The 16,085-nt window shown below is 41.4% G+C and overlaps 2 protein-coding genes and 1 pseudogene across 2 annotated transcripts in view; all 3 read left to right on the forward strand.

The window, feature by feature from the left end:
- The window catches only part of LOC125884166 (gastrula zinc finger protein XlCGF57.1-like), a 78,232-nt pseudogene extending 65,869 nt beyond the window's left edge, over nt 1-12,363 (forward strand).
- The window catches only part of LOC125884150 (gastrula zinc finger protein XlCGF57.1-like), a 561,995-nt gene that overhangs the window by 140,999 nt on the left and 404,911 nt on the right, over nt 1-16,085 (forward strand). The gene's annotated exons all lie outside the window — the stretch shown is intronic.
- Nucleotides 1-16,085, forward strand: part of LOC125884162 (zinc finger protein 3 homolog) — a 123,178-nt gene that overhangs the window by 49,029 nt on the left and 58,064 nt on the right. The gene's annotated exons all lie outside the window — the stretch shown is intronic.

Below are 16,085 nucleotides of genomic sequence, written 5' to 3' on the forward strand. Positions count from 1 at the left end.
GTCCATGAAGGAGCTATGCCCGCCCGATTGCGCATTCATATGTGCCCCAAGGACCACTGGCCGCGGTGGTGGCCTTGCTTTATTGTACAAAGACAGTTTCTCCTCGAGGAGAGTGAATTGTGGAACTTTTAACTCATTTGAACTGCTAATTTCTAAAGTTGGCCACTCAAACCCATTTTATTGTATTTTAATTTTTCGCCCTCGTGGTATTAATGGTGCCTTTCTGGCTGAATTCAGTGACTTTTTGGCTTCCATCACTAAATTGCAAAGAATTTTAATGCTTGGGGATTTTAATGTGCCTGTAAATGACACCACAAACTCCTTTGCTAATAATTTTATAAATCTCACCGAATCTTTTCATTTTGTGCAACATGTCAATGGCCCGACACACATTAAGGGAAACACGCTGGACCTTGTTTTTACACTTGGTTTGGACATTGATTGTATCGTCTCTGAGGAGCTGCCCGTCACTGATCACAACTGCATCCTGCTTAATTTGTCTATTATTTCTGACTGTTCAACCAGCGAGCGTACAAAACTCTCCCGTATGTTAAATAACCTCTCTGCTGAGAAATTCTCATCCGCTTTTAACAGTGTGGTGCAGCCTGTTAGTTTTAATGTTGACGCTGACTCCCAAGTTTTAACTTTTAACTCACACTGCTCTGCTATTCTTGATAAGATTGCTCCTTTAAAGCCTCGAACTATCCCCGCAGCTAATCCCACTCCCTGGCTGAACGATGACATCTGTTGCCTTCGTCATAAATGTTGGACAGCGCTTATGGAAATCAACCAAGCTTCATGTACATCGTCTTTATTTTAAAGAACTGTTAGCTGAATTCAATTCTGTTGTTAGGGTGGCCAGAGCCTCTTATTTTAAGAATCTCATCATCTCCAACAAGAGAAATCCCAGGGTCATTTTTGACACTATAGGTAGCATTACTGGTGCGCAACCGCCTGCTCTACCTGTGTCCTCTGATGAGGACTGTAATAATTTTTAAATGTATTTTGTGAATAAGGTTGCCAGTGTCAAGGCCAGTAAAACACCCTCCTCCTCCTCCTCCCTTCCTGATCCTCCCAAACAACAGTCAATTATTGACAATTTCTCACCTGTCTCCTTACAAGACTTAGCAGATCTTGTGTGCACTATGAAGATCTCTTCTAGTCTGCTGGATATCCTGCCCACAACTTTGCTGAAAAATGTTTTCAGCACTATTGGTCCATCTCTGCTCTCCATAATCAATAGCTCACTGGTTTCTGGTCGTGTCCCGTCCCATTTCAAGCAAGCAGTTGTTCAGCCGCTTCTCAAAAAGCCCAATCTGGACCCCGATGTTCTTAGTAACTACCAGCCCATTTCCAAGTTGCCCTTTGTATCTAAGATTCTAGAAAAAGCAGTTGCAAACCAGTTAGTGACAACGTTGAACAGTTACAGTATCTTAGATAAATTTCAGTCCGGTTATCGTCAGTTACATTCCACAGAAACTGCTCTTCTCAGGGTCTCCAATGACATCATGATGGCCTCTGATGCCGATAAATCCACTATCCTGGTTCTGCTTGATCTCAGTGCAGCCTTTGACACTGTTGATCACCACATCCTTTTAGACAGGCTGAGGGACAGGGTAGGCATCTCAGGGATCTGTCTGATCGATCCTTTTCTGTGGCTGTTGGCCCTCATAAATCAGAGTTTGCCCCCCTTTCTTACGGGGTGCCCCAAGGTTCAGTGCTTGGGCCTATCCTCTTTACGCTATACGTGCTCCCTCTCAGAGATGTTATCGGCAATTTTGAAGGTATCTCATACCATGTGTATGCAGATGACCTCCAGTTATATTTTTCTTTTAACCCTGATAGGACCGATGGAATTGACTCACTGTACGATTGTATGAATGTAATTAAGGACTGGATGGCTACTAACTCCCTTCAGTTGAATGCAGCTAAAACTGAGATTTTAATTATTGCACCTGACGCCTCAGCATCTAAAGTGGCCAGCTGCTTAGGGTCCCTCAGTGCAAATGTGCACCCCAAGTTGAGAAATCTTGGAGTCACATTTGATCAGGCCATGCTCTCCGATGACCACATCAAAACTGTCACTCGCTCCTGCTTTTTCCACCTCAAAAACATTTCTAAACTCAGATCCATGTGAACTTATTCCGAGCTAGAAATGATCATCCATGCTTTTATTTCCTCACGTCGAGATTACTGTAATTCTCTTTTCACCTGTCTCAATAAAACTTCATTAGACCGCCTCCAGCTGGTCCAGAACGCTGCCGCCAGGCTTCTGTCCAGATCTCATAAGTTCACTCACATCACTCCAGTCCTGCCATCCTTACACTGGCTCCCTGTTAATTTCAGGATCCAGCACAAGATTTTAACCACCACTTACAGAGCCCTCCATGGTCAAGCACCTACATACTTGACGGATCTGGTGTCCTTTCACTGTCCCGTCAGGTCACTGCGGTCCGCTGAAGGCCACCTACTTACTGTCCCTCACACAAGATTAAAGACGAAAGGTGATAGAGCCTTTAAGGCTGTTGCACCGAAATGGTGGAATGCACTACCTCATGAGCTGAGAGCAGCCTCTTCCCTGGACATTTTTAAAAGGCAGTTAAAAACACATCTGTTTAGGCATGCGTTCCATTAATTGTCCATTGTATCATCTCTGTATCTCGCTGTACTTTACTTTTATTTTGTTTTTGTGTATTATGCATTGTTTCTGCAATTGTATTTTTTGTATTTTAATTTGTGAAGCACTTTGTGAGTCCTCTCTGTGAGAAGTGCGATATAAATAAAATTTACTTACTTACTTACTTACTTGAAAAGGCTCTGGACATGTATGAAATGAGAACACCAGGGTAAGAATGTCATCCTTCTTCTGCTGTGAGCAAACAGCATTCAGAGTTGGGTATTGTTTCACCTTTAGAATTCCAATCCTGGTTGTTATTGATGACTCGAAACAGTTCTTTATATCAAATGAGCAAGAAAACAAGTAATATGTATTTCCTCATCAGTTAGGTTTTATTAACACTTCAGCCTATATTATAATAAATGAAAGTGCGTATGCACAGAATATCAAGACGTTATGTTGTGCCTCTTTCTCTTTCCTCACATGCTGTATGGAAAGGGTCCTGTAGGATATTAATGATTTCATCCATGCAGTCAGGTCAGGTTTATAGTTTGACATAAGAAGCACCTCTTAAACACCTTTAAAGTGAGTCTTTCACAATGTTTGCTGGTTTATTAAACAACTTATTTGGACCTTGTTTTGTGAAATGGTTTGTAGCTTTTCTTTCCAAGTTCAAGAATAAACTTTTAAGGTCAATGAATATCATTCCCTAAAGAGTGTTTTTCATTCATTTATCTATCTGCTTGTGTTTCTAAAGGACAGTCTGTAATTCCACTAACACTTCTGGACTTTTATTTTGAAGCCCATTAACTCATTTACCCCGGAAGCTGTATTCTGTATACTGTCGCAAACGTCACACTGTTTGAGCAAGATGGCGTCTGTCTCAGGTATACCACTGGTTCATGCTGTAATTCAGGCCGGGTGTCTGATCAGACTAATTACCACAAGCATATAAATACTGCGGTGATCCTCATATGTAATTGCGCAAGATGGCACTGGCACATACTCCTTTTTGCCTCCACCTTTAATAAATGTGATTCTTTATGTCGCACATATCATAATCATATCACAACATCCTCAAATTTAAAAGCAACACATTAACTACATGTTGGTAAAGGAGTAGAAATATTTGGTCTACCTTTAGATCAGACCACTTACTTTTTTCTCTGTCACTGTCCGTGCAGTCCCACAGACACAGCTGACAGCATCAGCAGCGTTGATGTGTTGCCCCTTATTTCCACTTTCTTTTATTAGTGATCCCGCTGCTGTGGCCACCAAATAAAATCCTTCTTCAGTCCTCCACCTCCCGTTAAAGGGTCTCTAGCTCAGTCTTGGAGAAATTCCATTTTTTGGCTCATTTCTCAAACCTGTCGCCGTAACTCACAACGAGAGAACACTCGCATGCTGGCTTATTTATATGCAGATCGCATTCATGAGGTGATTTGCATGACCATTTATGGTTGAACTAGGCCGTGTAGAGGGCGGAATATGAGGCGGATCTGGGTGCACACAACTCCAGGAGGTTTGTGTCTGTGTCTGAGAACATTGCATGCAAGTGTGCGTGCGCACGGTTTTATAAATCAGATTATTTTTTGGCGCACGCCATTTTCATCTTTTGGGCGCATGTCAAATTTTAGTATGAATCCTAACCATTCTTTTATAAATGAGGCCCCAGGTCTGATATTTCTTTTAGAGTTAATGCTTTTCTTAATCCTTTTGTCCTGATCCTACCTGTAGGGGAAAAAACTGTAGCCTATATAGTTTGACATAAGAAGCACCTCCTGAACAACTTTAAATTGAGTCATTCACAATGTTTGCTGGTTTATTAAACAACGTATTTGGACCTTGTTTTGTGAAATGTTTTGTAGCTTGTCTTTCCAAGTTCAAGAATAAACTTTTAAGGTCAATGAATATCATTCTCTAAAGAGTGTTTTTCATTCATTTATCTATCTGCTTGTGTTTCTAAAGGACAGTCTGTAATTGCAGTCACACGTCTGGACTTTTATTTTGAAGCCCGTTAACTCGTTTACCCCGGAAGCTGTCTTCTTTACTGTCGCTAACGTCACACTGTTTGAACAAGATGGCGTTTGGTGGAAACGTGTGTTAGCAGAGTGTCTTTGTTGTGTTTTTAAAGTGTGAACATGTCTAAACTCCAAATGCTGAGAGCGTTGGTGAAGCAGCGACTAAGTGCGGCTGCTGAAGAGATATTTGGGCTGGTTGAAAGAACGATAGCAGAGTACGAGGAGGAACTTTGTCGATCAAAAGAGGAGAACGAGCGACAACGGAAACTACTGGACGCTGTTTTCAACCCTCAGCTTCGGTTACACAGAGCAGGTTTGTTCATTAAACATTACAAGTTCATTATTAATAATAACTACAGGTTTGTTCGATAAATAGTCTGTCGATGTTTATATGCCGCGTTAGCTTCTCTGGTGTCGTTAGCTTCTCTGGGCCCTATTTCAGAAAGCGGGATCAGTGAAAACTCTGAGTATGATCAGCCTGAGATGAAGGAAACTTTTCTGTTTCACAAAGGCAGTTCAGCATAACCCTGAGTCAGTTACTATGGTAACATACTCGGTGGAACAAACCTGCTGGTTCGCAGGTTTGTTTCATCTCAGCCTGAGGCTGATCGCCCGCTGAGCGTGTGGCAGGAAGGAGAGACATGGCGTGTCCTTTTGTGAATAAAGTTTTCGTGATGAGCGATAAGAACTTCCTGCAACAGATATTGAGGGTAACGTCGAGCTGCTTTAATGCTGAAAAACATTATTATTCATCAAGCGTCTGCACATCCGACAACACAAGACACAGTGCTTCCGCTCGAACTACTTCCTGTTACCAACCTTTCAAAATACTTGAAACCACAAAATATCTCCATACTGCTCGTCTGTAGTGATCCAAGTGTCCTGACGCCCCGACACAAAAAGTTGGCTAATGGCTGAATTTTCATTTTTGGGTGCACTATCCCTTTAACAATCTGTTCCACCCAGACATATCCAATATTACACAATGTGGATTTACATTTCCATCAGAGCAAATTTTATGCAGTGCCCTTTGATTCTTCGGCAGCGTCAGTTTTCCTCATAACATCAGAGACACTGAACTTATCAGCAAGGCAACATTTTTTTTCGAGCTGTAAGAAAAGTGACTCAGGCTCTGAAAATAATTTTGCCTGTTTTTGTGGTTTTCCCTGGGCATAAATCAGAAAGAATCATCAAAGAGGAATCCCACTGAACTGCAGGTTTAATTACAGTTTAATTAGAAATGAATCTATGTGGATACATTATGCAGTGCTTTATGAATACTATTCATATATTCAAAGATTCCACGGTGTAACTAGCTCATTTATGGGACTCAACATCCCATAATAGCTCAATCTGAGAATAAAGGAGATTACGTGAATCAGAAGTCATTTCACAGTGATTCAATTAACCTCAGCCTAATATTGACAGAATGACATGAGTATAAGCAAAATATTTACCAGTCTGTACAAAATTTTTTGTTTGATTTTAAGTTTGTGCCCAGTGTGTTTGGGCCCCATCAAATTACAGCTGCATAAGAAGATACAGCAAATTATATTGAAATATATGAACACTGTTAAGATATAAAAATGTTTATATATTTTCTGTATATTAGACACATTAACGCATCACATTACATAACGTCACTTACCTATGAACACACTCTGCCGTCCTTTCCCATCCCACCTCACGCTGTTAAGTTGCAGCATGAAGGTTTTTTTTCTCCTTGTTTGAAGATATGTTTGAAGTCTTCATTCACAGTCGTTAAAATCTATGATTCAGTTGGGATGAAATAAGCGGTTGTGCTTTTAACTCCGCTTTCTGTCACTGAAAATCATGTTATCTGCACTCCACTGATGGTGTCTTTTGGTGCTCACTGTGAACACGCTTCCGGTCTCAGGCTGAACATACTCAGAGTTGATCGAGCTAATTACAATCAGCTGTTTTGGAACCGAAAACACAGTTTCTCAGCTCATGCTCTATCAACTCGGAGATCGGAATCAGGCTCAGAGTTTGTTGAGTCTTCGTTGTGAAAAAGGGCCCCGGTGTTTGCTTCTCCGATGTTGTTGCCTTCTCTGGTGCTGTTTGCTATTATTCCCCCCAGCTTTCATGCATTGGTTGTTTTTTCTTGTTTGGATATTTAATACGGACAAACATGCTCTGTAACAATCTAGTGGGATTTCTAAATTCATGAGGGGCACAGGTATCATGTTTGCTTCCTGTGATTAGGATCCAATATATCTGATTTCCACATATGTATTCTGTGTTTATCTGTGTTTTTTTTTTTTTTTTTTACCTTATTTTGAAACGGGGACAAAACTTGTGTGATGATTTTCCTTAATCTAGCATTTCTTTTGACCTTTCTTCAGTGAATTGATATGAAAGTGTTGTCTTAGTCATTAGGAGAGACAACCATCAGATACAGGTTAATCTCTATTGTTTAGCTCTCTTGTGGCCAAATCCTGCAGTTGCATTTGTGGAAAGACATACAAACACAGAATTGTAATGTTCAGACACTGTGCCTCTTTAGAAGGATCACATATTCGGCCCCTTAAAATCACAGCTAGGTAAATCAATCAATATTTATGAAGCCCAATATCGGGAATAGGGTTCCAGTGGCAATATGTGAAGACGTGTCCTTGCTGAGCTCCGCATCTGAACTGCTGAAATTATTGACTCAACTTATCTCTCCACGGAGGATAAAAGGACCTTAGACAAGGACATCTCAGTAGCTGAAATACAAGGAGCAATCCGTAAAATAAAAGGCGGTAAAGCCCCAGGACCCGATGGGTTCCCCATCGAGTTTTATAAAAAATTTGCAGTTAAACTCGCTCCGCTGTTGTACGAAGTATTTATGGAGGCATTACAGGAAGGCTCCCTTCCCCCACGATGACAGAAGGGGTAATCTCAGTCATCCAAAAAGAGACAGAGACCCTTTGAAGTGTGAGAATTACAGGCCAATCAGCCTGCTTGGGGTAGATTATAAAATTTTAACAAAAATATTAGCAACAAGACTGGACTCTGTCATCCACAAGATTGTGCACTCGGACCAATCCAGATTTATCACTGGTCGACAACTATATGGTAACCTCCGACGCCTGTATAACATAATTTACTCCCCAAAAGCAAGCGGCATAGCCGAGGTCGTGATTTCTTTAGATGCCCAAAAAGCATTTGATAGGATAGAATACGAATACCTATTGAAAGTGCTAGAAAAATTCGGATTTGGTGCCACCTTCTGCTCATGGATAAAAGTTCTATATGCAGCCCCTCAAGCAGCTGTCCGCACAAATAATGTATTATCCCAGCGCTTCCATTTACAGAGAGGGATTAGACAGGGGTGTCCACTATTCCCTTTTCTGTTCGATCTTGCTATCGATCCTCTTGCTGCCACAATAAGAAGTGTTGAACATATACATGGGATCACAAGGGGTGAGCGGGTGCACAAATTGGCGCTCTACGCGGACGACCTTCTGTTGTATTTATCTGATCCAGCTGTCTCTATCCCAGTGGTGATGAGTGTTGTTTCAGATTTTGGGACAATATCTGGTTACAAAATTAACACCTCTAAAAGCCTTCTTTTCCCTGTCAGTGAACAAGCGAAACTATTAGCATTTGAATCTTATCCATTTAAAGTGTACCATGAAAAATTTTCATATCTTGGTGTAACAGTTACAAGAAAGTATGGGGACCTCTTTAAATTTAACTTCAAACCTGCCTTAAAGAGGACCAAATTAGACCTCCAGCGATGGTGTGCCCTTCCTATATCCTTAGCAGGGAGGATAAATTCGATGAAGATGTCAGTTATGCCTCGATTTCTTTTTTTATTCCAGATGATACCCATTTGTGTATCGAACTGGATAAAATCATAAACACCTTTCTGTGGAATAAAACCACCCCCAAGGTAAAAAAGATCTATCTACAGCAGCACAAGAAAGTGGGAGGTGTGGGTCTTCCAAACACCATATTTTACTATTGGGCCGCTAATATACATAGAATAATTTACTGGATGTCTACACCAGCGGATCAGGGCAGTCTGGATTGGGTGAACATGGAGTCTGGTTTTAGTAGTCCAGCAGATTTAAGATCTTTGATCAGTGCTCCGCTGCCTATTCACCTTAAGTGGGCAGGAAACCCTGTTGTTATTAAAGGCTCCCTGAAGATTTGGGCACAATGCAGGTCCCACTTCATGATGAGACAGGCCTTCTCAAGCATTCCACTCACTAATAATCCAATGTTTGTACCATCATTGTTAGACTCAACATTCCAGCAATTTTGGCTGTTTTCTGAGTGTTTTCCCTTTTCAGACTAGTTGACTAGTCCTCGTTAAAATTTTCATTAGGTGGACGGGAACATCCCTACCATTCGCCGTTTGGGCGGGGTTGTGGTTAGGGGGAAACAGATTTCAATGGGCAAACTCATTGACACAACACCAGCATTTTATTTACTCAGGCTGCCAGTAATCAAACTTGATTTGCGGCAAACTCTCGCAACCCATGGACAATCATTCTCACATAATTCACTTTAGCCTGAGCAAATAAAGAGCCACACTGTAGCCTCCAGACATGAGTAACAGTACATGTTAATGACTGCTGTGTGTGTGTGTGTGTGTGTGTGTGTGTGTGTGTGTGTGTTGTGTGTTGTGTGTGTGTGTTTGTTTCCTGCAGACGTCCAGCAGCTGTTGGTGGTTAAAGAAGAGGTTCCCCCTGAGCAGCAGGAGTGGAGCTCCAGTGTGGACCAGGAGGACCCAGAGCCTCCACACATTAAAGAGGAACAGGAGGAACTCTGGATCAGTCAGGAGGGAGAGCAGCTTCAAGGGCTGGAGGAGGATGATATCACCAAGTTCACATCCACTCCTGTCCCTGTGAAGAGTGAAGATGATGAAGAGAAACCTCAGTCCTCACAGCTTCATCAAAGACACACTGAACAGATGGAAACAGAAGCAGATGGAGAGGACTGTGGAGGAGCAGAAGCAGCCAGGAACTCAGATCCAGATACACATTTACAACCAGAGACTGATGACGGTGATGATTGGACGGAGACCAGAGAACCTCAGTCGGGTTTAAACTGTCTGAGAAATGATGAAGTCCCTGTGAGTGATTTGATTGTTTGCGAGAAACCATTTAGCTGCTCTGAGTGTGGGAAAAGATTCAGTTGCAATGGAGATCTGAACAAACACATGAGATCACATACAGGGGAGAAACCATTTGACTGCTCTGAGTGTGGGAAAAGGTTTGGCCAGAAGGGACATCTGAGGATTCACATGAGATCTCATACTGGAGAGAAACCATTTAGTTGCTCTGAGTGTGGGAAAAGATTTGGTCACAGTGGAGATCTGAGCAGACACATGAGATTGCATACAGGAGAAAAACCATTTAGTTGCTCTGAGTGTGGGAAGAGATTTGGTCGTATTGGACATCTGAAGGTACACATGACATGTCATACAGGAGAGAGACCATTTAGTTGCTCTGAGTGTGGGAAAAGGTTTGGTCGCAATGGAGAGCTGAGCAGACACATGAGATTGCACACAGGAGAGAAACCATTTAGTTGCTCTGCCTGTGGGAAAAGATTTGGTCGCAATGAAGAGCTGAAGACACACATGAGATGTCATACAGGAGAGAAACCATTTGACTGCTCTGAGTGTGGGAAAAGATTCGGTTGCAATGGAGATCTGAACAAACACATGAGATTGCATACAGGAGAGAAAACATTTAGTTGCTCTGAGTGTGGGAAAAGATTTCATTGCAGTGGAGACTTGAAAAAACACATAAGATCACATACAGGAGAGAAACCATTTAGCTGCTCTGAGTGTGGGAAAAGATTCGGTTGCAATGGAGACCTGAACAAACACATGAGATCTCATACAGGAGAGAAACCATTTAGCTGCTCTGAGTGTGGGAAAAGATTTGGTCTCAGAGGAAATCTGAAGGCACACATGAGATCTCATACAGGAGAGAAACCATTTAGTTGCTCTGAGTGTGGGAAAAGATTCGGTTGCAATGGAGATCTGAAGAGACACATGAGATCTCATACAGGAGAGAAACCATTTAGCTGCTCTGAGTGTGGGAAACGATTTAGTCAAAGTGGAGATCTGAACAAACACATGAGATCTCATACTGGAGAGAAATCATTTAGCTGCTCTGAGTGTGGGGAAAGATTTTGTCAGAGGGGACACCTGACGAGACACATGACATCTCATATAGGGTAGAAACCATTTAGCTTCTCTGAGTGTGAGAAAAGATTCAGTTGCAATGGAGATCTGAAGAGGCACATGAGATCACATACAGGAGAGAGACCATTTAGTTGCTCTGGGTGTGGGTAGAGATTTAGGTGCAGTGCATATCTGAGGGCACACATGAGATCTCATACAGGGGAGAAACCATTGTATCGCTCCAAGTGAGAATATATTCGGTTGCAGTACAAATTTAAAAAGTCACGAGATCTCATACAGGAGAGAAACAGGTTACAGTGGTGTTTTAAAGATACACATGAGAGAAATCATTTAGCTGTTCAATTTGTGGAACAAATGGATGAGGAATTCTCATGAGGACAACTCATGATGGGGAAAACTGATTCAGCTGTTCAGTTTGGAAAAAAAATCTTTTATTTGAAAAAAGACTAAGAAACAACCATGGGAACTCATACAGGACAAACACTTTCCACCTTCAGTGTTTTTATGAAATTTTTTACACAAACTGGACAGTTACACAAATACATAAAAACAAACACAAGAGAGAAACCTTTCAGCTGCAGTGTTTGGCACTAAAGATTCACTTGGCCTTAACAACTCAGAAACTATCAATGTTCTGTTTGTTAGTCTGCACAACCTCATCAAACTCAAACTGAGGAGAGCAGAGAGGCAGAGCCTCCAGCCAGCAGCTCAACTACACAGATGGAACCAGAAGTTAATGGAGAGGACTGTGGAGGACCAGAATCAGCCAGATACACATTTTCAACCTGAGACTGATGATAAGACGGAAGACTCTTCTAAACCTGTGACTGATGACAGTGATAATAGTTGGAAGGAGACCAGAGAACCTCTGTCAGTCAGTCATGTGACACTCAATACTAACCAAAAACAATTAAGTTACTCAGTGTGGGGTAAAAAGATTTGTCTGTCAGAGATGCTCAGTTTTTACAGTCCACAGCTCCTCTGCATAGTCTCTGCCATCTTTCCTTCTCTCATCTTATGTGCAGCAGCACTGTGCAGTCAAGGGCTGTACCTTGGGCTGATGCAGGCACATCAGAGGGGACACCGCTGAGTGACCTTCATGACTCAGCCTTCATTTGGAATTGTGTTATGAGCTTTACACTCCCAGTTTGGAGAAGCAGACAAGAGAACTGGCATGGTTAGGTCGCTTCCCAAAGTCACACAAAACACAAACTTTTAAAAAATATATATATATTTTTTCCTCCCTCCCTATTGTAAAAGCAGCAGCAGCCAGGGGTTTAAATATAGACAGTACTGGTAGTGCGGTTGCACTGGAGCCTGTGGGGTGGGGGGACCTTGCAAATGATTCAGATTTCCACTTCGGAACTACAGCTGTGTTTCTAAAGGAAAAAAAAATCACATTTGAATTAAAAATTGTGCCATTTGCTACAGGCTACTTGACCTGAAACATGCCAACACATCTCTATCATAATTTTCTTTTTTCTTTTCTGTCCTTTTTGTAAAATAGTCAGTAGCAATCTACAACAAAATGATATGCTGATTCTACATGAACCTGAAAAACCATGAATAAACTATATGTATTTTAAATGATTCAATTAAATGAATAATTTCTTATGTCTTTGATACTTTTGTCATGTACAGGCATACAATGATGATTGTTGGGTAACATGTATGTTGATCTTGCCTAGTGTCGAGTCTCTATTTGGTCATGGGACAAGTTGATGCAAGAAGGGCAAACTATTCTCCTTAACATCTTCTCTTGTGAACTTGATGTTTCTGTCAACTGAGTTGATGTGTTCAGTGAAAGCTTGTACCTCTTGAGTTTTGTTTTTAACCCATGTGTCATCCACATATCTGAACCAGTGGCCCGGTGCTGTTCCCTCAAAGGAGTTCAAGGCTCTGTATTCTACATCCTCCATGTACAGGTCAGCCACAATGGCGATACTGGTGAGCCCATGGCACAGCCATGTTTCTGTCTGTAAAAATTGCCATTGTATTTGAAATAGGTAGTGTTCAGGCAGAGATACAGTAGTTGGCATATCTGATCTGGACTGAGCTTGGTTCTGTTATGGAGGGTGTTGTCATGTAGCAACCGTTGTCTGACTGTTTCCGCTGCCTCCATGGTTGGAATGCAAGTGAACAGGGAGGTCACATCATAGGATACCATGGTATCATCTGTATCGATCTTTAAACCTCTTACTTTGTTCACAAAGTCTATGGAGTTCTGGATATGGTGGGGCGTATTGCCCACCAAGGGAGCCAGGATGTTGCCTACATGTTTGGCAATGTTAAATGTGACCGCGTTTATGCTGCTGACGATGGGTCTGAGGGGGGGGGGGGCCTTCTTTGTGAATCTTGGGGAGCCCATATATGCACAGGATGGCATCTTGAGGGTACAAACGGTGACATTGTAGGCGATCATTGGTGCCCTCTTTCTGTAGTTTTTGTAGGCATTCTATTGTCTTTTTCTTGTAACCACTGGTTGGGTCTCGTTTCAGAGTTTCGTAGGTGTTAGTATCACTGAGTAATGTAGAGACCTTATTGTGATAGTCAGATGTATTAAGAATTACCGTACATCTCCCTTTATCTGCTGGAAGGATGGTAATGTTTGGATCCTTGCACAGGGATGTCACAAAACAACCACTAAACAAATGCATGGCCCAACACAGAAGGGCTAACTCGTCAGGGCAAGACTCAGCTGTCTATTTACACCTCAAGGAGAAAGTAAACTCCTTTGAAGACAGCAATGTGCACATCTTGGACAGGGACGACAGATGGTTTGAAAGAGGTGTAAAAGAATCCATCTATGTGAAATTGGAAAAACCATGTCTCAATAGAGGAGGAGGTCTGCGACACCACCCATCCCCCACCTATAATGCTGTCCTTTCATCCTTGCCCAGGAGATTTAACAGCTTAACCTCTAAAACCAATAGTTGTTTACAAATGGCCTCATGTGACTAACGACTCCAGTGACCACCGGTGCAGTAGGAGTTTCAACGACCGTCGTTGACACACCATTGGAGTACTAATGAACCAGTGACATCATTGGCTTTGTGAAGACCTCCTCAGAGGTTAAATACCTGGGTTTTCCACGCCAGTTTGTCAGGCTAGTTCCAGCCTAGTCAGACAAGCATGAACTGATGAAGCCTCTTGGAAAAGAGGTGAAACGTCTTCTAAGACCAAACAAAGTCCAGTTGCGTTCGATTAAATTGCCTTGAGATGTACTGGTAAGATTACACAAGGTGTGAACTGTCCCATATGTTGTATGCAAAAAGAACTTCTTGTATCAGCTTTTTTAATCTTATTATAAAAATAAAACGTTACATTTTAGATCACGAGATTCACACCTGAGTGTTAATTGGTGCATTATAATGCTTTAGAGTTTCCCTTAATAACAGTTTATCACTGCTGACTTATTAAATCGGAAATCTACGTCTTCTAAGTGAAACATAATGCAGAATTCAGCAGCAGACCTCAGTAATATAAAGCTTTAGTAAAACAAATAACTTGAGGCATTGGTGTTTTTTTTCTTGTTGTTTTTTTTTAAAAGATTTTTTTATTTGGGCATTTTGCCTTTAATGGACAGGACAGATAAAGGGTGAAAGGGGGAGGAAAGAGAAAGAGAGAGGGGGGATGACATGCAGCAAAGGGCCACAGGCTGGATTCAAACCCGGGCCACTGTGGCAACATTCTTGTATATGGGGCGCCTGCTCTACCCACCAAGCCACCGACGCCCCAAGAGGCATTGATTTTACATGATATGAAAGAATTCAGGCAAATCAGTAACACACTCAGAATAGATGACTAAACACTGTGTCCAATGTACTCTGATTTAACTCTGCCATCTAGTGGACACTTATCCGAATTCAATGTATCCCAAATACTGTTACATCAGCTTCTCCTCCAAAACTGGTGAAATGGCTGCACCCAATAATAAACTTTTTTAAAAGTCAGAAATGTGCCTGTTATGGCATTTTCTGTCATCTTAATGTGTATTTGATGTGTAAAGATGAACAAATTTGACTTGTTAATACGGATGACAAAACAGATGTTTAAAACCCTTCCGCACCAGGCTAACTGGAAATTTCAGAGATATGTAAATTAAGTAAACCTGTTTGTTATTTTCAGTCGTAACTGTAACGTTTCAAGATATATGGTTCAAAACGGTGATTCGTCCTGTCTGATGTTTCTGCTGTGCTTATCTTATGTACTGACCTGCTCTACCAGCAGGGAAGCTAAGGAATGTACTGCTGTGAACAGGGTTCACAGTAAAATGTATTTTTGCCACCTAAAACCTTCAACGTCAGTTTAATTGTTTATATTTGGAATAAACCTCACAGAGGCTGCGGCAGATCAGCACCTCCTGTGATCTGAAATGATCGTTTTTGTCAGTGGAGTCTGGTGGCTTTGCGATAACAGCTTCAGTTCACTACCGGAAAGGGCTTTCTGACTTTAAGGTAAAGTGGTGAAAATATTTGAAATTTAGACATTTGCTCAGTGCCATTTGATTTTATGAACATGATGTGGGTTGGTTTTTACTCGCAAGTTATTGTAAAGAAAACCTGTGATTCAGTCTGAAGCCATACAAACAGGTAGTAAAAAAATCTATCTTAATAAAAGAACATCGTGCATTGTATACAACAGTTTGTGGGTGCTACATGTGATAGGAGGAAGGAAATGGTAGAGGGTGAAATATAATTCATCATGTTCTGATGGAAATAGAAGCATTTCACAACTTTGCTGTTTAGGTAAAAAAAAAAAACTCAAGCAAATATTTCCATGTTTCCCACACATTCATTACCATTTATTACGTGTGCTGTTGAAATAGATGTATATACTGTTCCGTTTTTATTCACCACACCATCTCAGTGCAGAATGTACTATTTGCTTTCACTCGTCTCTGCAGCGGCTGCATCAATCTGATCTGATCAGATCAGCCCTGATCTAAACAGCTTATCAATTACGTACCCCACGACTTGCACTGCTGCTGAGGAAAAAAGAAGACAATTCATGAAGACTTCTGCCTGTGTTGCATCCATCATTTGTTGGTGCAACTGTCCAGTCTGTGATAAAGATTTCATACAAATGCTAGCGCTGAAAAGTCTTTGTCCTGTACGAGTTCTTGTTTTTACAATTTTATACCAAATAAAAGTTTTAGGGTTTGTTTGTTTTTTTTCAAACTGAAAAGCTGAATCACTTTTCTACTTCATGAAGTTCTCATGTGTCCAAGGAAATTTCCACTTTGACTAAATGACATTCCACAAATTGAACAGCTAAA

This window comes from Epinephelus fuscoguttatus, linkage group LG23 (assembly GCF_011397635.1).
Source record: "Epinephelus fuscoguttatus linkage group LG23, E.fuscoguttatus.final_Chr_v1".
Classification (NCBI taxonomy): Eukaryota; Metazoa; Chordata; class Actinopteri; order Perciformes; family Serranidae; genus Epinephelus; species Epinephelus fuscoguttatus.